Source organism: Meles meles, chromosome 10 (genome assembly GCF_922984935.1).
Source record: "Meles meles chromosome 10, mMelMel3.1 paternal haplotype, whole genome shotgun sequence".
NCBI lineage: Eukaryota > Metazoa > Chordata > Mammalia > Carnivora > Mustelidae > Meles > Meles meles.
Window position 1 is genome coordinate 6,577,421 of NC_060075.1, and position 22,607 is coordinate 6,600,027.

Consider the following 22,607-nt stretch of genomic DNA (forward strand, 5'->3'; position numbering starts at 1 on the left):
CTTGGGATGAGGAAGGGGGAAAGGAAGCACCATCCAGCCAGTGGTCAAACAGGGGAAGCTGGGGGAGAAGGGAGGAGGGGTCAGAACAAAGGAGCCCAAGAAGAAGTGGGGTGATGAGGGAAGGAGGGGGAGCAAGAAAGTGTGCCAGCAAGAGACAGAAGGAGGGGAGGGGTTGGGCAGGACAGGGGGGCTTCAGGACACTGAAGTGAGGGGTCAGTGGGAAAGGGGAAGGAAGAGGGTGAGTCAGCCAGGACATGGGGCCTGCAGGAATAAACAGAAACTACCGGGTCCTGGGAGGGTCCCTCCCTGGGCGAGGCCACAACCATGAAGTGGTGTCAACCAGGATACAACGTGAAGGGAGCTCTGGCTCAGGGGGAGAGACCTGACTACAGGCTGACTACAGCCACTGTGAGCTCATCTGGTTTATACTGGACATGCGGTGGGCATCATTGGGGTCATTATTAGGGAAGGCCTCTCCTCCAGCCCAGGCAGTCTCAGCTATGGGGAGGGGAAAGCAGCTGAAGGCAGTGGACCCCGTCGCATCCTGTCCCAGGTTAGGGAAGTGGAAAGAACCCAAGACCAGCCATGTGGGATCTGGCCCCAACCCTATGATTAATCAGGTGTGTGCTTGGGCACATCTCTTAATTATGGCCTCTTTTCAAGCCTGTAACATGGGGCACCAAAGAAAATTGGTGGTTTCCAATTCTGACTTTCCACTGGGAACATCCCATGAGCTTGTTAAAAATAGAGTCCCTTGGCCCCATGCCCAAGGGGGCACAGATCCAGGGAGCCTGACCAGGAGCCTGGAAGCTGTATTTCCATGAAAGCACATGCCAAGGCTCTTACCATCTCCCACGCCAGGGGTCATGACAGGCCGTCCAGAGGAGGACCCTTGGCCTTAGAGAAGCTCAGAGCCCTCCACTGACATAGCCCTGTTTGACACCGACGTCCTTGGCCGTGGGTGGCTGGCATAGGCAGAGGGTGGTGCAGAAGGACATGGTGGACAGGAATGCCTTCCACCTGCCCCAGAGCAGGTCTCGGAGGCTCACTAGACATGCGGGGCTACATCAGTGTGTGAAGGAGTTCTGGAATTAATGACAGAGGTCGGATATCTTCCCGTCAGTGTGAGGTGAGCTTTTAAGGACAGATGATCTTTAACCATTCTTGTTCTTACTGATTTTTAGAATGCAGCTCTAGCTCTCGTTCCCTCGCTGGAGCCCATGACTCTACACCAAGGACAGAGAGAAAAGAGCCCACTTGGGAGTAAAAGCTTGTAAAGGGGGCACCCGGATTTGAACCGGGGACCTCTTGATCTGCAGTCAAATGCTCTGCCCCTGAGCTATACCCCCTCAACTGATGGAGCACTCTAAGTCACACCTTTTACCTGTGTTGCTACATCACGGTTCAGTTTTGCTGGACAGCAGCTCTGCTGCTCTCGGCTCGTGTCTTCCTTGTGGGGGAACCCAGTCTTCCCTCTTCCCGCCTCTCTACTATATGCACCTGCCTGAGGACACCCCCAGTCACCTTGTTGACCTTTACAGGTGGGCAGAGCTTTAAAACCATCCCGATCACTCTCTTCAGCCATTAAGGGCTGTTGAGCATGTCAGGGACCCTGGGACGGTGACATAACTGTGGCCAGGTGACAGCGCCTTCCCTGTGCTGAGGGAAGGTTCAGAGCCCATGTCCAAAGGTTACTTAATAACACAGAAGAACGTCCATAAGGGGCACCTGGGTGGCTCGGTCTGTTAGGCGTCTGCCTTCGGCTCAGATCAGGATGCCGGGGTCCTGGGATTGGGCTCCCTGCTCAGGGGGATTCTGTCTCTCCCTCTGCCCCTCCTCTTCCCCCCAGCCCAGCTCATGCTCGCTCTCTCTCAAATAAATAAATAAAGTCTTTTTTTTTTTTTTAAGACATCTGTGATAATATGTCATGTGAAAAGGCAGGTTACAAAACAGTGTGAGAGACATTATAGATGATCTCAGCTTTTTTTCTGCATTTTTATTTATCTTTCAAGTTTTCCATGTTGAGCTTGTGGCCTTTGTTTAAAAAAAAAAAAAAAAAGGTACTGAGGAGAAATTATACTCTAGGAGAGTTCCACTCCTGGGGATTTATCCGTCAGAAATACTCAGGTGAGTGCACAGAGATCTGCATCTGTGGACACTCGTTACAGCTTTTACCTTTTTGTGCATTAACAATAAAATGGGAACCACCTAACTCTTCACTGACGGGGAGTAGGTCACAAAGCCGTCACAGAATGGGGTGTGATGCAACAGAAACAGATAACAGAGGTCCAGAGTACGATCTTGGAAAGACGCTTAAACAATATCATTAAGGGCCAAAGGCAAGTTGCCTGGCATATGTATGATGTGAACTCATTTGGACCTTTAGAAACATACCATGTAAATATATCGTTATATGCTAAGGAACGCCTGGGTGGCCCAGTCAGCTAAGCGCCTGACTGCGGTCCAGATCATGATCTCCAAGTGCTAAGATGGAGCCCCTCGTAGGGCCCCCTGCTCACTGGGGGTCTGCTTGTCCCTCTCCCTCTACCCCTGCCCCCTGCTCATGCTCTGTCTCTGTTTCTCTTTCAAATAAATAAATAAACAAAATCTTCTTAAAAAAAGACTATACACACATACAAAGGTATTTACATATAAACACACATTAAATTTTTATATATAAAAAAATTTTTTGAGAGAGAGATGGGGAGCGGCAGAGGGAGAGGGAGAGAGACTCTCAAGCTGACTCCCTGCTGAGCAGGGAGCCTGATGCGGGGCTTGATCCCCCTCCCCAGAGATCACAACCTGAGCCAGAACCAAGTCGGGTGCACAACCAACGGCACCACCTAGGCAGCCCTAAAAATATATATTTAAATATAAATTTTTTTTAAAGATTTTATTTTATTTATTTGACAGAGAGAGAGATCACAAGTAGACAGAGAGGCAGGCAGAGAGAGAGGAGGAAGCAGGCTCCCTGCGGAGCAGAGAGCCGGATGTGGGGCTCGATCCCAGGACCCTGAGATCATGACCTGAGCCGAAGGCAGAGGCCTAATCCACTGAGCCACCCAGGCGCCCCTAAATATAAATTTTTATATTTATGTATGTGTTATATATTACACATAGCATATCTGTAAAATATATATATCATCTCCTGTGGGAGAAAATAAACCAAACAACTACTGCCAACGAAGGGGGGGATTCTTTGATTTTCCAATTCACACACATAATAATAACCCACATGCCTTCACACTCCAGCCTTGCAGGTACTGAGTGGCTAAAAACAACTGAGAGAAAGCACTACAAATATTCTTTCCTTTCCTGCCTTCCGCAGCTGCACACATCCTGATTCCTCCCTCGGAGGGAGCCCAATGCCTGGTATGCAGCATGTTGGTGCATTTTCACCCAAGCAGGCCAGGCAGTTCCCAAGAGAGGTCCTTCTGAAGGCGTTACTCATCACTGTACAGGTAGTCTGGGTGTGGCTACACAGGTGAAGAATATTAATTAAGTCATCCCATAGCAGGAGGGGGTATAGCTCAGGGGTAGAGCATTTGACTGCAGATCAAGAGGTCCCCAGTTCAAATCTGGGTGCCCCCTATTTATTCCTAATTTAAATTGATGTTGCATTTGATACTGCCTTTTTAAAAACTTCCTCTTCTTTATTAGATGTCAATGTGAAGTCATTTTCCCCTGAAACCATCCAGTGGTGGAGCTTACTACCATAGTTGCTCCGTCTGCCCAGGTCCTTGCATTCTGGGTCTCCTCTGATTCATCCCTAAGTGGGCATCATCAGTGTCCCGGTCATCAGTGTTGCTGTCCTATGGCAGGAAACCAAGGATCTGCCGTCTTGCTTCTTTTGTCCTGTCTGTTAAGCAGGGGTAGCATCTTGTGCTGGAATAAGGGGCAGAAGAGGGGGAGGGAAGCATGTCCCTAATGAGACTGTAATTGAAACAAAGGAGTCAGGTGTCTGCTATGGGGAGGGGTGTGGCTTTATTGGAGCTGTGGTCAGGTTCTGCATCTCCATGAGTCCACCTTTTGTGGACAGTGAGAAAATTGCTGTCCCCTAGAGACACATGTCCTCACCCAGCTCAGCACAGGAAAAGTGCTAATGATTTCATTCTCTAGCTCCTTGGTTTTTATTCTAGGCAAAAGCCAATGCCAGGAGTCTAGGTCACTCTCAATAGCAGACAAAGTCGCTGGTTCCCTTGTGTACACTCTGGTTCCAGGGTCTGTCAGCCCCACACTCACCATCTTTTCTGTGATCCTATCATCAAGAGAAATCTGTTAGCTCCGTGGACTCCTGCGGATTTTTACCAGTTCCATTCCACGGTGCAGGGATCTCATCTCTCAACATCCGGGGTCTCTTCCTATAGGTGCCAAAAGAAGACAGGAAAAGAGAGCAAAAGAACCTGGAACTTGAAGGACAAAGAAGATAGACAATTTAAACCAAACTGTTATCCGTATTAACATTAAATATAAATGTATAAAATACCACAGTAAAAAGACAAAGAATGTAAATGGATAATAAAAAAAGAACAACTAAAGGATATTCACAAGAGAGAGGTAGAAAACATAAATATATTAAATATAAAAATATATCAAAAATATTAAAATAGTTTATAAATATTTTAGTATTATTATAAATACATTAAATATATAAATATATAAAAATAAAAGGACAGAAAGAGATGTAATTATGACAACTATATATCAGGTAGCTATATTAATACCAGACAAATAGTTTTTGAGGCAAAAATCATTACAAGAGATAAAGATGGTCATTTTATATTTCCCTCTATGGAAGCCTAGACTCCTGTTGGCCCCAAACCCCAAGCCCCTCCTGGTCTGTCCTTCCCCCTCCACTTCTGCCCTATGGTGGTTGCAAGAATTTCTCATTTCTGCCCCCTCCCCTCCAGCACTGTCTCTGTGGTTTCACACAGCAAGAGTCCACTGTCCACTCAGCTAGGATGCGTGATGTCCTCGGTAGTTCTAAGAGCAAAGGGCTAGCTCACTGTCCTCTGGGGACCCCAGCAGAGCACAGCCCCTCAGCCACACACCGCCCTCTTCCACACTTGCCTTCTCCACCCTGATCTGTCAGCCTCCCCAGAGGCCTCTAGGACCCAAGTATCCTGTGCCAAGGGTGTAGGGAGGGCGCTCCCAACAGGCATACAGACTGTATAGGAGTCTGAAAATAATGAGGAGAAAGCTCGACTCCTAGGCCAGCAGAGACTCACAACAAAGTCAAAGGATGACATTTCCAAAGGTAGAGAAAGGTTTTCATATTCACACTTGGAGCAAGACAACTGAGGAAGGGATCGGCCCCAGCTTAGCAATGAAAATCATATACATGGCCTCATATACACAGGCTCTCTCCCATAAGAGGGAAAGGGCTAAATCAGGGGGTGGAGGCCACTAGGGAGCCCTTGGGAAGGGCAAGAAACAGAAACAGCTCCTACACAATTATGGAAGGCCCCATGGGGAGGAAATGGACGGAGGCTGCCACCAGACGTCATTTTCAGTATCAGAAGGTGTCGTGGGAGGGCAGGGACAGGAAAGGAACAGGCCACCCGGCTCTCAGCCAAAGTTCCAAGTGTTTATGGAACTGGAAAAATAAGCACTAAGTCAGAAATTCGAGTCTTTCTCTAACAAAAAAGAATCAGCTTCAATGAAAGGGAAACTCCAAAGCACATCCCTGAGGATAAAAGAAGTTTTGTTTTTTCAGGCCCTCATGCTGTAATGCTGATAACAGAACTCAGGATAGAGAATATTTGCAACCTGGGGTGTCAGACAGAGAGCTCTGGGCCAGATGACCGAGTTAGACAAAATCCGACCACAGTAGCTTCTCTGCTGCCTTTTCCCGCCGACCTGTGTAAAGGGATTGAAGCTTTCTTGCTGTCAAATAATTTATTATGAGAACCTGTTTTTAGCCCATCAAAAGTGTAGAATTCTGCTGTTGATCAAAGCCTAGAGGGTGGTGAAACGTATTTTAGGGAGTTGGGAGAAAGGTCATAAACGATGATTGGTGTAAGACGTCATAGAAATCACTTGTGAATTCCGTGCTGTATCTCGGAACTCAGAGTGAACTCTGAGATTGTCTACGCACATGCCCAGCTGCTCCTTTTCCAAACCACAGAAAGTCATTATGCTCTCTAGTTCGGAGATGGATGGTATAATTCACCGGTCCCTTATGCAGAAGTTTACTTGTAAAGCTTGAAGAAGACATACGGTCGTCTTCAGTAGTTCCTCAACATGCACGTGAATATCGGAGCCACAGATCCCAGCCCTTTGGCTTGGAAAGAGAAGACTCCATCCACCGCATTCACAGAATGCCTGAATTGAGAAGGGGGAGCCCTGAGGACACAAAGGCAGAGACAGCGACTGTCCCTGGAGGATACTGTTCACATCAGATCACTGATGATGCCCACTTAGGGATGAATCAGAGGAGACCCAGAATGCAAGGACCTGGGCAGACGGAGCAACTATGGTAGTAAGCTCCACCACTGGATGGTTTCAGGGGAAAATGACTTCACATTGACGTCTAATAAGGAAGAGGAAGTTTTTAAAAATGCAGCATCAATTTAAATTAGGAATAAATAGGGGGCACCCAGATTTGAACTGGGGACCTCTTGATCTGCAGTCAAATGCTCTACCCCTGAGCTATACCCCCTCCTGCTATGGGATGACTTAATTAATATTCTTCACCTGTGTAGCCACACCCAGACTACCTGTACAGTGATGAGTAACGCCTTCAGAAGGACCTCTCTTGGGAACTGCCTGGCCTGCTTGGGTGAAAAATGCACCAACATGCTGCATACCAGGCAATGGGCTCCCTCCCCAAAAGCCCCCAGCCTGTGTCCTCCTGGCCTACAGCCCCTAGGGGCAGGTAGGAGCCTGGAGAAGCTTCGATGATGGCTGCTGGAATGGCATGGGGAGGAAGATCCCCATGCCTGTCCTGGTCAGAACCTGAAAACCAGAAACTTAACATGATTGAGTGTCTGTCCAAACCCATGTCACGAGGGCCTGACCCTCACCACCCTCATGGGCTGACATTTGGTTCAGGGTACTCTCTACCAAATCACAGTCTGGGACACAAGGTGATCCTCCCAGCAACTCCTTCTTCAGTTAGTATAGACGGAGAATGACCCACTCCAAGAAGTGGTCAGAAGTAGATGGCGGAAGAGTTAGGCATCCCCAAAAGCACCAACAGACCCATGCTAATGTAATTCGAGGACCAAGAAATGTTACTGGAGAAGAACCCCGTTTGACCTGGCAGCATTCTGATCTGTGGGCTATGCCTGATCCTGTCCAAGAGATAAACTTACTTTGATTTGCATCGTTGCATCGCCAGCCATCCCAAGTCCCTGTCCCCACTGCTATCATGGGAGCTGTCAAACTCTCTTCTGCAAACTGTCTCTCTCCACTACTGGCATTTCCCCCTCCTACCCACCAGCCTGGACACCTGGCAATCTCCTCAGAAGTCTGCTGGAAGCTTCTCTTTTCCTCTCCTGGCCAGAAGGCTGCAGAAACTCTCATCTCTACACTGATTTCTACCATGATGCTAATGTCCCCAGGATTTCTTGTTTCTGCCCAAGAGGGCTGACTGCTAGGTCAAATGGAAAGATTCGTGAACCTGCAAGAGCTCAGAACTCCCCAGAGGCTAGAGACTGAGTGCCAGCAAGAACCCCGGTTTTAACAAACCCAAGTGTGCGAGAAGCAGCCTTGCCTGGAGGCCCAGGGCCTCAACTCTGAAGGCAGAGAGCCTTGCTCCAAGTCCTGCCCCAGCTGTGCACCTTCTGGCCGGTTACTTCCCCTCTCTATGCCTCACTGCATAAGCTGTGAAATGATAATAGCATATACTTGATGGACGGGTGGGTAGATCAAATGAGTTAGTCCACATAAAATACTTGAATCAGGACTGGCACTTAGGAAGCTCTATGTCGCTGTTCGCTGAGCAAATTTAAAAATGCACGAGGAAACTAGCTAATATCCGTGAGAGTCGACGGAATAGGAAACATTGGACTTGGACCTGCAAAGACTCCAACTTTGACATTTGAATAAATCAACGAGCATCTTAAAAGAGAGAAATGAGATTGAAACTGAGGAGCAGAAGACTCAGAAATGATCACATATATCTGAAAAACTAATCAAGACATTCTCGAAATGAAAGATGCAATTAACTTGTTTTCACTTACTTCCTGTTGAAGTGTGATTTATGCAAAGCACACGAATTCTAAACGTACAGCTCAATGAGAGCTGACATACACGCTCATCCAAAACCACCACCCAAATCAAGACAGAAAATTTCTAGCACTTACAGGGTTACTTTGCACCCCTTCCCAACTGCCCCCTCTCCCCAAAGATAACCACCATTCCTTCGTCATGGATTAGTTTTTCCTGTTCTTGGATTTATTCTTTTGAGTCTGGCTTCTCTCACCCAACCTCGGGTTTCTAAGACTCACCATGTTTGGCCACCATGACAGTCATGTGTTCTTTTTGATTCCTGTTTAGCATTCCAGTGTGTGACTGTTCCATGATTTATTTATCTGTGCTATTGCTGATGGGCACTCGAGCTGTCTCCAGTTGGGAACTATTAAGAGAAATGTTGGTATGAACCTCCTTTTATGTATGTGCACTCTTAAGTATATAGCTTGGAATAGATTTGCCAAATAAGAGAGCATTCACAGTTTCAACTCTAACTGATAATGCCAGTTTTCTGAAGCGGTTATATCAAACTGTACTCTTAATAGGCAACATAAGAGACTTACTATTGCTCTATAGTCTCATAATGCTCAGTACCATCAGTCTTCTTCATTTTAACCATCCTGGTGAGAATCTATTTTCTTGTGGCTTCCACTGCATCTCCCCAAAGACTAATGAACATTTGAGCATCTTCTCATATCCTGATGGGTCATTTGGGTGTGTACTTTTGTGAAGGGCCTATTCAAATCTCTTGTCCTTTTTTCTGTGGGTTGTCTGTATTCTTCTTATTGTTTTGTCCAAGTTCTTTATATGTTTTGGATACGAACCCTTCATTGGTTATATGTATATATGGATATCATGAATTTATAAGGAAGTTTGGAAGGACCACAGAAAAGCAGAAGTTTTGGTGAAGGAAAGGACCTTGTTGGGGGACAGGAGAGTGAGGAGCTTTGCCATTCATTGGGTGGGAAGTCAATATACTGACACCTTGATCAGCTAAAATTGTGGAATTTTCCACTGACCCAGCTCAGGCCAGCTAAACTCACTCATTCTGTTGGTGTAAGTTGTATTGTCCTAGAAAATTTTCATGCCACCTGAATATTATATTTTATTGGCACAAAGTCATACATAACATAATCTTATGGCCCTATGATCCTTTTAGTGTCTTTGGAAATTGTAATAATGTATCCTTTCAAATATCTCTCATATTGGTTATTAGCGTTTTCTCTTTTTCCTTGGTCAGTCTTGTCTGGGTTATCATTTTTATTATTTGTTTCAAAGAACAGCTTTTGCTTCATTGGCCCAACCTCTTATTTATTTGTTCTCTATTTAATCAATTTATGCTTTCATTAATTCATCTTTATTACTTTCTTTATTTTTCCTTTGGCTTTGTTGTCCCTTTCCATTTTTGTTTAATTTTTTAATTTTTTATTTTTTAGAGGAGATGGGGCAGATGCAGAGCTAGAGTGAGAGAGAATCACAAGCAGACTCCATGCCTACCCAGCATGTGAGTCTGACATGGGGCTGGATCTCACGACCCCAAGATCATGACCTGAGCCAAAATCAGGAGTCAGTCACTGAATGAAATGAGCCACCCAGGCTCCCCTTTACTCCTTTTATATCTTTTTTGGGATAGATGCAGAGTTAGTTAATTTTCACCTTCTTCTTTTCACAAAGCTGTGGGTGTAGGAAAGGTTTAAATTGCTCTCTGCTCACTGTTATGGTTGCAGCTGACAAGTTTCAGTATCTGGTATGTTCATCATCATGTAGTTCAAATATATTCTAACTTTTAACTCAGTTGCAATTTCTCTTTTGGCGCCTGGATTATTTAGAAGTATAGTTTTTAATTTCTAAGAAGATAGGGATTTTCTAATTATTTGTTAGGTTGTCTTGTTATTTATTGCTCCTTGAATTTTATTTTAATTTGGTCAGAATACATATTTGTTGTGATTGAAATACTTTGGAATTAGTTAAGGCTTGCTTTACACTCAGAATATGGTCAGTTTGTGTGAATTGTCCATGAGTGACTGGGGCGGGGCGGGGGGAGGGGGATGCATGTTCTCTAATTGCTGAGTGTGAGGTTCTTTATGTGTTAATTAGGTTCTGTTTATTAATCATGTTCTTCAACTCTTTTATATCTTTCTGATATTATCTATCCTTGTCCTTTCAGTTCACAAAAGAGGGTTTTAAAGATCTCTTGCATGATTGGGAAGTTGTTCATCTTTCCTTTTTAATTTGTTAATTTCTGCTTCATATGTTTTGAGTCTTTGTTTTTAGGTGCATCAAATTTAGAATTGTGGTACCTAACTGGTGAATTAAACTTTTTGTCAATACAAAATTACTATCTTTACCTCTTGTAATGATTTTTGCCTCAAAAACTATTTGTCTGGTATTAATATAGCTACCTGATATATAGTTGTCATAATTACATCTCTTTCTGTCCTTTTATTTTTAATATATTAATATCCTTGTTTTCTACCTATCTTGCATGAATATCAGTAGTTATTTTTTTATCCAGTTACATTCTTTGTTGTTTTTTTTTTAATTTTTATCCATTTACATTCTTTGTCTTTTTACTGTGGTATTTTATACATTTATATTTAATGTTAATACGGATAACAGTTTGGTTTAAATTGTCTATCTTCTTTGTCCTTCAAGTTCCAGGTTCTTTTGCTCTCTTTTCCTGTCTTCTTTTGGCACCTATAGGAAGAGACCCCGGATGTTGAGAGATGAGATCCCTGCACCGTGGAATGGAACTGGTAAAAATCCGCAGGAGTCCACGGAGCTAACAGATTTCTCTTGATGATAGGATCACACAAAAGATGGTGAGTGTGGGGCTGACAGACCCTGGAACCAGAGTGTACACAAGGGAACCAGCGACTTTGTCTGCTATTGAGAGTGACCTAGACTCCTGGCATTGGCTTTTGCCTAGAATAAAAACCAAGGAGCTAGAGAATGAAATCATTAGCACTTTTCCTGTGCTGAGCTGGGTGAGGACATGTGTCTCTAGGGGACAGCAATTTTCTCACTGTCCACAAAAGGTGGACTCATGGAGATGCAGAACCTGACCACAGCTCCAATAAAGCCACACCCCTCCCCATAGCAGACACCGGACTCCTTTGTTTCAATTACAGTCTCATTAGGGACATGCTTCCCTTCCCCCTCTTCTGCCCCTCATTCCAGCACAAGATGCTACCCCTGCTTAACAAACAGGACAAAAGCAGCAAGACCACAGCTCTTTGGTTTCCTGCCACTTCTCAGAGGCCCCTATCTTCACCTTTCTTCTTTCCTGTTCTTCTCAAGGAACGCATGCCCTTCCCCCCTTCCAAGTAAACCACTCCATCTTCACTCTGGTCCCCATGACTGAACTGATTCAATTCTTTCTCCATCTGTTCCTTCCCCTGGCCAAAAGCCTGCTCTGATCTCTAGCTTAAATTAGATTGGGCTTTCCACCTTCCCTGTAGCTCCTCTGTACTTCTCTCTCTGGACAAAAGTAGTCCTCATTCTCCGACTCTACTTGCTCACACTATTCCTCATCCTGTACATCTCATCTGTCACCAGGTCCTGTATATTTTATCCTGAAAGCTTCTCTGGAATTCTTTTTCTCCTCTGCATCCACTTCCTTACTTCATCTGTGTCACTGGGCAAGTTTTTAACTCTGTTAGCTTCAGTTTCCTCGCCTTAAACAAGGACAAGTTTCTTGTGACAAAGATGGTTAACTTCAGATAAGCAGCTAGACATGGTACTAGCATATAGTAGGTGCTCAAAAAAATAATACCAGTTAAGGAAGGGTCTTTTGGCAAACTCGGTCATGTAAGCACTCTCTGTATCTCTTAAGTGATGTCCTGAGATGAAGGGATTGGCCTTGCTGTTTCTTGCCAGTCTGTAGTACTCCCTATGACCCACAGAACAAAGTCTGAATTCCAAAACCTCCCTTACAAACAGACCCTCCTCTGTTGAATGTCTGTGTCTGACATTAGGTCACAGTCATGTGCCCTCCACCCTGTCCCCTGCAGAGTCATCATGTGCACAGACACACATGCATGCACCCACTCTGCACACACAAGTACTTGCAAACCGGTACCCATGCATACCTTCTAGACCCAGAAAGTGCTCCAAACATATGGCATCTTTGTTTCTTTGTGCATGTGCTCCCCACACACTACCTGACATTCACCATCCAGACAGAACTGACGCCACCATCTCTTCAGAGCCCTCCCTGAGTCAGCCCAGAGTGGCCAGGCTCCTTTCTAGCTAATATATTTTATGTTGCAAATCACTCTTCCTCACAAGAAGGAAAGCCTCTGAAAAGAGTGAGGAAGGAAAACGTCTGAGTAGATTTCACTCACATCTGGACTCCCAGGCCTGGCCTCTTGCTCAGCACAAGAAATGTTTGAGGAATTTAAATGAGAGGGCTGATTGCTCTCTGGGGTTTTGTCCTGCCACAGGGAGAGAGGGGAATGGGAGAGGGGAGGCTGCAGAGCTGCTGCCAGAGGGCAGCCAGGTGTCTCAGGGGGATCCAGGGGTAAGGGGGCATATGCACCAGAAAAGCAAGTGCATTTTTAGTGGGCAGCATGCCTGCTCCCTACAGGTCAGCCCTGCTTATTCAGGATGGGAAAACCACCTGGGTCGCTTCAACACAGGAAAGGTACTTGCTGGGAAGATACACTCATTCCTCTGTGGGGAGACAGGACACCTAATAGCTTAGATCTAGTACACCAGACAGGAGACTGAGAGGTCTCTGGATCTCATCTTCATGCCCAATACTCACTCTATATTCTGTTCATTGAACTGTTGTTCAGTGTCAAGATCCCTCTCCCTCAGTTAAGTGGGTGAGCTGTGGAGATCAGGAAACTTCTGCACCCAGGCAAGTTTCCGGCTCTTGTCTGACTCAGGAGCCCATGGCCTCTTCAACAACCAGGCGACTTTTCTCCCAATTCAATGGCTCTCTGAAGTGGGCAGGAGATCTGCTTGAGATGTCAGCCCACAATTATTCCCACAAGCTAATAGACTATGAAGGCCTGCAGGAAGTAGTTGAGGTCTACCTTGGCCTTGGCCTTGGCAATGGGAGAGAGAGCAGCAAAAAGAGAAGAGGATCACTGGAGGTGTGTTATATGTTGACTGGGTATGTGTGAGGCTCAGAGGAGAGAGCACGGCCTTGAACCACAGCTGTCAACCCAAGACCTCCCTCACCTAGTCTCCCCAAACACACCAGTCCCTAAGAGTCCTATGTGACAAGAACATAAGTCTCTGCAGGAACCCTGCAGACCAGAATGCAGGATGCCATGCCCACTGCAATCCAGTTCCAATGCAAATCCTTGGCACATAAATAAGGGGGCACCTGGATTTGAACCAGGGACCTCTTGATCTGCAGTCAAATGCTCTACCCCTGAGCTATACCCCCAGGCTACAAACTCTATATAATTAATACCTTTCATGTCTCTTTGGTAACACTCAGCTCTGCAAAATGAAGTCATGGCCCCCTTCCAGAACTGACTTTCTAGAAGTTGCCAGACCTGGTTCATAGTAAGAACCTCTCTCAGCTCTGCGGTTTCCCAGGCCTCAGTCCCTGGTGGGGTCATTAGCAAGGAAAAGAGAGAAGCCACCTGAAGAACCCCCAACCCATTGCCTTTTCAGTTTAGCCCAAGAGCTGACCAACCTGTTACAAAGGAAATGTTCTGACTTGCTTGCTTGGTTTTCAGCAGGCACCAGATTACCCTTTCTCCATCAAAGCCACAGACCTAGGCCTCCTAGCCACTTTGATTCAAGGAGAGCAGACAAGGTCAGGTGTAACCCCACTGCCATTCAACACGTTTCCATTCCCTTAATGTTTACAGGAAGCTGTAGAGGATGGTCTCTATCTTTCACTGGCCCTGGAGTCCACAGACAGAAATGGGCTGTTGGTTCAAATGCTAGGAGCTCAACAGAGATTCAGGGTTTTTATTACGTAAATTGGGCTTATAGGAACAACTCTTTAGAGACTGGAAAGGAGTCTCTAGTCTGGAATCAGCTTAGACCAATCACAGCGTCTCTGCCACAGGGAACAGAGACAAGGACCCCCTCGCCCCTGGTGGCCTGGTTTTATGAACTTCTCTAGAGGACATTGGTCCTAGAGTTTCACATCCACTGGAAAGAGTAACGCAATATCCACTAAGACCAAAATCGTTGTCTTTAGCTGACACTCTCCACAATAGTTCAATAATGAGAGGACACAGAGCCACCATCTGTCCATTTACCTGGGGGCAGATTTGCAGCTAATAATAACAACGGACATCTGTGTTCTAGGTGGTGTTCTGAATGCTTTAAATTCTCTCTTTCTCTCTCTCTCTCATACACACACACACACACACACACACACCCTATGAGGTGGTACTATCCGCCATTTTATAGATGTAAAACCTGAGGCACAAAGGAGACTAGGAGCCACTTACCTGGGGTGACACTCCCTACCTCACCCCAGTGACCCCTAGAATCAAACCAGACTTCCCACAGGAACTTTTGAGGTCTTCCTATTGCTGCTGGATGTATGCAAGGAATAATTTGTTTTCAAAGAGCTTGGTACTGGCCAATCGCTGGTGTTCAGCAAGTCAATGAGTGTAACTGGATGATCTGCACACAACCTCCTGGTGCCTTTCTTCTTAACTGGGAAGCAGGGGGAAGGACTATCCAAATTTACACATAAATAAGGGGGCACCCGGATTTGAACCGGGGACCTCTTGATCTGCAGTCAAATGCTCTACCCCTGAGCTATACCCCCAGGCTGCAGAAACCACATAAGTAATACCTTTCATCATCTGTTTTATAACACTCAGTTCTGGAAATTGGTCCCCTTCCAGGACTGGCTTTCTGGAAATTGCCAGACGGGGTTCATGGCAAGACATCTTCCCTCAGCCCTGTAGCTTCCCAGGCCTCCATCCCTGGTGGGTCATTGGTGAGGAAAAAAGGAGAGAGGCTGCCCAGAGAACCCCCAATCCATTTCCTATCGCCTTTTTATTTAGCCCAGGACCTGGCCAGCTGTCTCCAAAACTACCCACCCCATCTGGGCCCCCACTCTTTACTTTTCTCCCTTCAGTGAAGACAGAAATGGACTCTAATTCAGACAGTGTTGCAGAGCTCCAATAGTTGGGAGCAACCCTTGTCTGAGTAGCTAAGCCAGGCTTTAGACCCAGAAGGTTGAAGCAAGTACATGAGTGGGCGCTGGTGTGGGAAAAACCAGATCCCCAGAGGGAAATGTCTATCATACATGGAGAGAACCCAGATGTTATGATTTGTCTCTGTAGGTCTCACCATGACTCCACTGTGCCAAACTGTTTTTGCTGGGAAGAATAGGTGAGGGCGATGATTTAAGGTTACCATTTACTGTCTGATCCCGGGAAGTACTGTCTGATCTCTGGTCTGCCCTGGAAAAGTCCAGCAGAATTTCCAGCATGTGTCTCTGCCTTCTCTTTGAAGACCCAATAGAGTGGAAGAAATTAGATATAAACAGAAAGGAGAAAAAGCTAGATGCCAAGAGAGATATCCAGAGCATTGGTATAGGCAAACATGTAAGGGGCAATCCACCCAGATTGCCTTTGGGCAAGGGCTGACATGTGGTTTCCAATTTCAGGGAGGGTCATAATTAGCGTGGATGAAAGGAAATTGGAATATGGGCAAGAGCTGTGAATAGGAAAATCAATAGGGCAGGGGGCACCTGGATTTGAACCAGGGACCTCTTGATCTGCAGTCAAATGCTCTACCCCTGAGCTATACCCCCCTGCTTGGTATAAGTGTCTAATAAGCACCTTTCACCTTCATAGTCACACCCAGAACTCCTATAACACATGGGGAGTTTCTACTTGCCTCCAGAGAGTTGATCAAGCCAGCAATTTACTCCTCCACAAACTCACCCCAGAAAGGTCCTTGCCCAGTCCCCAGAGCCCCCAGCCTCTCCCCTCCACATGCCTGCGTCTCCCCCTGTTCTTCAGTCTGTGATGACAGCAGCAGCCAGAAGGGGCATTGACTTTAGCTACTGGAAGGGCTTTTAAGATTCACTTGTCTGAGTTTCTCTTATTCTACACCACAAAATGGCAACTTGAAGAGATCCTGCCTATCCTCTTTGGAGACACATGCAGTACTTACATCTGAAGATGTCTCTCCAGTGTGCGTGCTTATTCACCAAACCTGGAGGGTGGTGGGGGCAGCTGGGGAGGTTAGTGAAATTTCCAGTCCTTGACCTGGACCAAGGAGTTGTCCTAGAAAATCATGGAGACATGGAGTCATGAGGACTACACAGAGCCAGAGAACTCCTGAGCTACAATGAAAAGCTCTATCCTGAGCTACGCCTCCACCCACAAAACATGGATGTTTTTAATGGATATTTTGTGCTTTTATTGAAGTATCTTTTTTTTTTTAGAGTTTATTTATTTATTTGACAGACAGAGATCACAGGTAGGCAAAGAGTCAGGCAGAGAAGTGGCCCCGATGCAGGACTCGATCCCAGGACCCTGGGACCATGACCTGAGCTGAAGGCAGAGGCTTAATCCACTGAGCCACCCAGGCGCCCCTTATTGAAGTATCTTATGCAATTATTTTGAAAAGTCAAATAGTGTTTTTAAAGCTTTTCACAAAAAACTCAATCCTTTGTATCTCCCTCCTGCCACCCAGAGGCAACCACCCTTTACTGTTTTGTCTGTTTCTTTTAGTCTCTTTGCTGCCATGATTTCAAATAATATAAATATCTCATAATATGCAACATCTAACTTAAGATTCAACATAAATTGTCTTACTTTTATGATGAAGATTATAACTTATATGCCTCCTTCCTTTCTCAATTTTCTGTTATAACTATATCTCAACTTTTGGTTAAATAATTTTCTATGTTTCTATGTTTAATATTTTCACTGTTACTAATTAATAGTTTTCATAGTGCTAAGTGGAACTAAGAATTCTGGTAAAACTTTTTGTTTCTCCTGGAGTTAGTGATAACCTCACATTTCAACTGCTTAGTTTTCTTGGAATATCTAAGATTTTCCACAACCTTTAATCACTCCCTAGCTACCCCAAGAGCCAAAATGAACTCCAAGGAAGCAACTCTATCTTCTCCACCCCCACTCCCTCCTGGCTGATGGGGATGTCAGGGATGAGGAGGGCCTGCTGAAGGCCAGGATGGGGACACGGGGTGGGGGGTCGGAGGTGTGGAGGGGAGGGGCAGGTAAGGAGGCCTGCTGGTGAGCTGGGAGGCAAACTGAGAACAAAGGAAAAGCAACAGAACAACGAGACCCTGGGTCTCGGCTTCTAGGGTCAGAGTGCGGACCAAGAGGTCTGCTTCAATTCTGAGTGCCCCTCATATAGTCTGACTTAACATGCACACAAATAGTTCTGAACTTCTCACTACTTTGCATCTCCTGCGTCACGACTCTGTAAAGTTTACAAATAAAAACCACACAGTTTGGAACCTTGACAAAGCCTACTCTGGCCTCAGAAAGATGAGTTCCTCATGGCAAGCTCCCTCCTTTCCCTCCTGGCCCCTCTCATGGGCCCTCATCCAACAAATATAGCTTCCCAGAGACTCCTGGCTTACCTTGAAAAGACACGATTAGGGGCGCCTGGGTGGCTCAGTGGGTTAAGCCACTGCCTTCGGCTTGCGTCGTGATCTCAGGGTCCTGGGATCGAGTCCCGCATCAGGCTCTCCGCTCAGCGGGGAGCCTGCTTCCCCCTCTCTCTCTCTCTCTCTGCCTGCCTCTCTGTCTACTTGTGATCTCTGCCAAATAAATAAATAAAATCTTTAAAAAAAAAAAAAGAAAAGAAAAGACACGATTATGCCTTGGGCCTTCAGGAAATAATGTTGATTAAATAGTACCACCCGGTTCTCCTCTGGAGGAGAAAGGGCAGAGTTGTCTGGGGTGAAATGCAGTGTCTTTCCCACCAGAGCAGAGTGACCTGACCTCAATGAGAAATAAAAATGGTTGCAGAGAACAGAGGCGGGAAAGAAAAGCCTGGAGGGCTGAGAAAGGATGGAGGGTTTCAGTAGACTAAAACCAAATTCTGAGCCTTGAATATAAAGCCCTTCAACCTCTGGCCTCTGTTTCCCTTGGACCTCCAGCCCACCCCTCCTTCTCTTTGTCCCCGGGCACTAGGACACCCCTAGGGGCACTTTATGTCCCACCATTGTGTAAGCTCTTTCTCCTGCCCTGATTGCCCCTTCCTGCATCTCTGCAAGAGCCAAGAAGGCTTCCTGGAGGAGGCACCAGTTTCCTTCCACAGTCTTCAAAACATGCAAAGAAACCACCTTACCCTTACCACATAATGGTATTTGTCTCTTAGGGTAATATTTTATGTGACTAAGCAGATTGTAGCTACAATGGTATTATTACTGACTATTATCATTCCCTTGTTTGGGGGAGGGGAGACCTGCCAGGGATTATGCAGGACTGACTTTAGATTTTTGCTTTTAGCTGTTGCCTTTGAGTCTATGGAGAGGTCAAATAGAGTGAGAGGTTTCCTGATGTCCTGAATGAGAATTTCAAGTGGAACGAAACAGAGCAGTAAATCGACACCTTAAAGTCTGATACAGCTTGCAGGAATGACTGGGCGAGAAACACCCCCGCCATGTGATCATGATGTGGGAATATTGACCTGAAATGTGAACGCCCTCGAGAGACAACTGGTCCACCATCTAGATGCCGGCACAGAGTATAACTGAGCACTAATTAGAACAGAACTGAAACCACTGCCTTTCCAATCTGCCTCGGAAATTCCACCAGCCAGCATTAAAGAACTCCCTAACCAGGTCACCTTGTTCATCTTCCTGAGAAAACATGCTGCGGCGTACTCACCCTGGTGGGGGCTTTCCATCCGAGCAGCAGAGACAGGCGCGTGGAAAGCAAATATCCCACAGTGCATTCCCGGGGTCCCTGTATGGATGCTGGGGGCAGAGAAGTAGCCCCAGGGTGGCACAGGGCCTCATGAGCGAAGTGGCTTACAGCCCTTCGTAGGCAGAAGTCAGCTCCTGGCAGTCAGCGTGCTCCCCGAAGGGTCCCCTCGCTGCCTTTCCTTAAGGCCCCTTGCTCTGTGCACGAACTCCCTGCAAAGGCAGCTCAGGGCAGAGCAACTGGAGCCCCAGGTGTCTGCTGCGGGCACAGTCCTGTGCTCAACAGGGATGGAGTGCGTGTAGGAGGAGTCGAAGCTCCATTCTCCCTGCCACGGAGGTGGCCCTGTGTGGTGACATCTGCAAGGCTCTAAGGGTAGGTGTTAACAGGGGATCTCGGTCAGTCCTGGAGAAGTTCACCTGCAGCCACATGAAGCTGGAGAGGCTCTCTGGCAAAGCTCTACACCATCCGAGTTCCCTTTTCTCCTTGCAGGAAAACTCAAGTTCGCAAGACCCAGTGGCGGAAAGGCAGTCCTTCGGAAGTAAAAACCTGAATAGTGTAGGAGTCATGTGGATTGAAGGAGAGACCACTTGATCTGTAGGTAGACCCCCGTCTCCTCTTGCACCCCAGTTCTAACTGGCTCCTAAGCACCTGTGTCGCCCCATCAACACCCCTGTCTATCTTGGGCCAGCCCATGAGACCAGCTCCACCGCAGACTAGATCCATTCCTGCTCATCTACTCCTTCCCTGGCTCCAGCCTCCTTCCACCTGGCAGCCCTGCAGCTTTCCCTCCCCCCAGTGCAGGACCAAGACATCTAAATGCCCTGATGTTACCCTAGAAAGGCATTTAGGATGCTCCAGAACAGCAGTTGCTAAGTGGTGCGGCCCAGAAGAATTATCTAGTGTTTCTGTGATGTGGGTGGATGAAAAGGAAGGAGGAGGGTGTCATTGAGAAATCAAACTCCTTGGGCCCCAGCTCAGGCCAGTAAACCAGACTCTCTGGACTGGGGGCCTGGGAAATGGGTGTGTTTCACCATGTTCCCTGGTAATTCTCCTGCTCAGACACCTTGAGTCCCTATATCATCTTTTTTTTTTTATTCGTTTATTTGTTTATTTACAGCATAACAGTGTTCATTGTTTTGGCATCACACCCAGTGCTCCATGCAGTACGTGCCCTCCCTATTACCCACCACCTTGTTCCTCAACCTCCCACCCACCCCCCCCCCCGCCCCTTCAAAACCCTCTGGTTGTTTTAGAGTCCATAGTCTCTCATGGTTCATCTCCCCTTCCAGTTTCCCTCAACTCCCTCTCCTCTCCATCTCCCCATGTCCTCCATGTTCTTTGTTATGCTCCACAAATAAGTGAAACCATATTATACTTGACTCTCTCTGCTTGACTTATTTCGCTCAGCATAATCTCTTCCAGTCCCGTCCATGTTGCTACAAAAGTTGGGTATTCATCCTTTCTGATGGAGGCATAATACTCCATCGTGTATATGGACCACATCTTCCTTATCCATTCATCCGTTGAAGGGCATCTTGGTTCTTTCCACAGTTTGGCAATCGTAGCCATTGCTGCAATAAACATTGGGGTACAGATGGCCCTTCTTTTCACTACATCTGCATCTTTGGGGTAAATACCCAGCAGTGCAATTGCAGGGTCATAGGGAAGCTCTATTTTTAATTTCTTAAGGAATGTCCACACTGTTCTCCAAAGTGGCTGCACTAACTTGCATTCCCACCAACAGTGGAAGAGGGTTCCCCTTTCTCCACATCCTCTCCAACACACGTTGTTTCCTGTCTTGCTAATTTTGGCCATTCTAACTGGTGTCAGGTGGTATCTCAATGTGGTTTTAATTTGAATCTCCCTGATGGCTAGTGATGATGAACATTTTTTCATGTGTCTGATAGCCATTTGTATGTCTTCGTTGGAGAAGTGTCTGTTCATATCTTCTGCCCATTTTTTGATATGATTATCTGTTTTGTGTGTGTTGAGTTTGAGAAGTTCTTTATAGATCCTGGATATCAACCTTTTGTCTGTACTGTCATTTGCAAGTATCTTCTCCCATTCCGTGGGTTGCCTGTTTGTTTTGTTGACTGTTTCCTTTGCTGTGCAGAAGCTTTTGATCTTGATGAAGTCCCAAAAGTTCATTTTTGCTTTTGTTTCCTTGGCCTTTGGAGACATATCTTGAAAAAAGTTGCTGTGGCTGATATCAAAGAGGTTACTGCCTATGTTCTCCTCTAGGATTCTGATAGATTCCTGTCTCACGTTGAGGTCTTTTATATCATCTTAACAACACAACATGGTCGTGGCTTGAACCACATTCCTGGCTCTGGGACTTTCCTTTGTCCCAGTCTGCCAAACATCAAGGGCCAGGCTGAAGGTACCATTTGGTGTAGGTACTAAAGGCAAACTTGAGCCAGGGGGCACCCGGATTTGAACCAGGGACCTCTTGATCTGCAGTCAAATGCTCTGCCCCTGAGCTATACCCCCTACATTACTAGATGTCTAATAAATACCTTTTCACCTGCATTGCAACATCCAACTCCCCTGTGTACTGAAATTTCTATTGAATTCTAGAAAGTTTCCCTTTAAGAAATGAGCGCCTTTTGGCCCTGTTCCTCCCGCACCCTCCCCAGAGATTCCCACCCCCCACCTAACTCTAGCTTCCAGAAACTTCTTTGCTCACAATCTTGCAGCCTCGTTTTTCTTAGCCCCACTTTGAAGGGGCTGCTTGGAAACTCACTGCTGAGAGCTGGACCACTTCTGCCTTCCTGGTGGTCCGGCTCCTTGCAGCCTGCCTTCTGCACCCTCCCTCCAACCCTCATCCCCCACACCGCTGGATGGGTCCCATGCTTCGTTGCTCATCTCCCCCTGCTCTGTCTTCTCGCCACCGCCACCTCCTGACTTTCGGCAGGGTCCTGACTGAACCCAGACAAATTATGGGAATTATTTAGCCCGAGAGGTCTCAACCCCCATTCTGGGACCCAGGAAGATCTCGCAACTGTCCCAAGGAGCCTCCCACCAGAAGGTCAGCCCAGCTGGAGCAGCAGGGACTGTGCGCGAGAACCAGGACCCGAGATGCCTCTGTTGGACGGACCCTCGCCCTGAGGCCCAGCACTGCAACCCCAGCTAATGAACCCGGCTGGCCCCTGGCCAACACACCACCAAGATCAAAAGACCATTGACCTCAAAAGCATAGAGAAAAGACACCCGCCCAGAGGGCCACGAGAGGCCGTGAGAGTGCCTGGCTTGTGTGTGTCGGGGAAACCAGCACTCTGCAGGGCCCAGAGACTTGCAAAGGAAAGCCTGGGGAATGGGAGTATCTCCCTGTCATTCCTCCAGTCTAGTTCATTCCAGTTTATTCCACAGGTAATAAACCCTCCTTGTTGAAAAAATGAAAGGCAGTATCTCCACATTTTCTACAGCGCCCACCACGACATTAAGCATCAAAATTAGCAGGCAATAAATTTGTTGGATGGACGTACAGATAGCAAAGTTCACAAAGGCTTTTAAGTATGGAGTAAATACAGATTATCTGAGGCGCCACCCGCCAAAGCAATACCG

General features: G+C 46.5%; 7 non-coding genes across 7 annotated transcripts; 1 reads left to right on the forward strand and 6 right to left on the reverse strand.

Moving 5' to 3' along the window:
• Positions 1 to 1,277: 1,277 nt before the first annotated feature.
• Positions 1,278 to 1,349, reverse strand: TRNAC-GCA. The gene has a single exon. It is a non-coding gene; the product is annotated as a tRNA-Cys (tRNA).
• A 2,170-nt stretch (positions 1,350 to 3,519) lies between these two features.
• On the forward strand, positions 3,520 to 3,591 carry TRNAC-GCA. The gene has a single exon. It is a non-coding gene; the product is annotated as a tRNA-Cys (tRNA).
• A 2,998-nt stretch (positions 3,592 to 6,589) lies between these two features.
• On the reverse strand, positions 6,590 to 6,661 carry TRNAC-GCA. Its single transcript has one exon. It is a non-coding gene; the product is annotated as a tRNA-Cys (tRNA).
• Positions 6,662 to 13,525: 6,864 nt separating this feature from the next.
• On the reverse strand, positions 13,526 to 13,597 carry TRNAC-GCA. Its single transcript has one exon. It is a non-coding gene; the product is annotated as a tRNA-Cys (tRNA).
• A 1,281-nt stretch (positions 13,598 to 14,878) lies between these two features.
• On the reverse strand, positions 14,879 to 14,950 carry TRNAC-GCA. The gene has a single exon. It is a non-coding gene; the product is annotated as a tRNA-Cys (tRNA).
• A 924-nt stretch (positions 14,951 to 15,874) lies between these two features.
• On the reverse strand, positions 15,875 to 15,946 carry TRNAC-GCA. The gene has a single exon. It is a non-coding gene; the product is annotated as a tRNA-Cys (tRNA).
• Positions 15,947 to 21,461: 5,515 nt separating this feature from the next.
• Positions 21,462 to 21,533, reverse strand: TRNAC-GCA. Its single transcript has one exon. It is a non-coding gene; the product is annotated as a tRNA-Cys (tRNA).
• Positions 21,534 to 22,607: the final 1,074 nt, after the last annotated feature.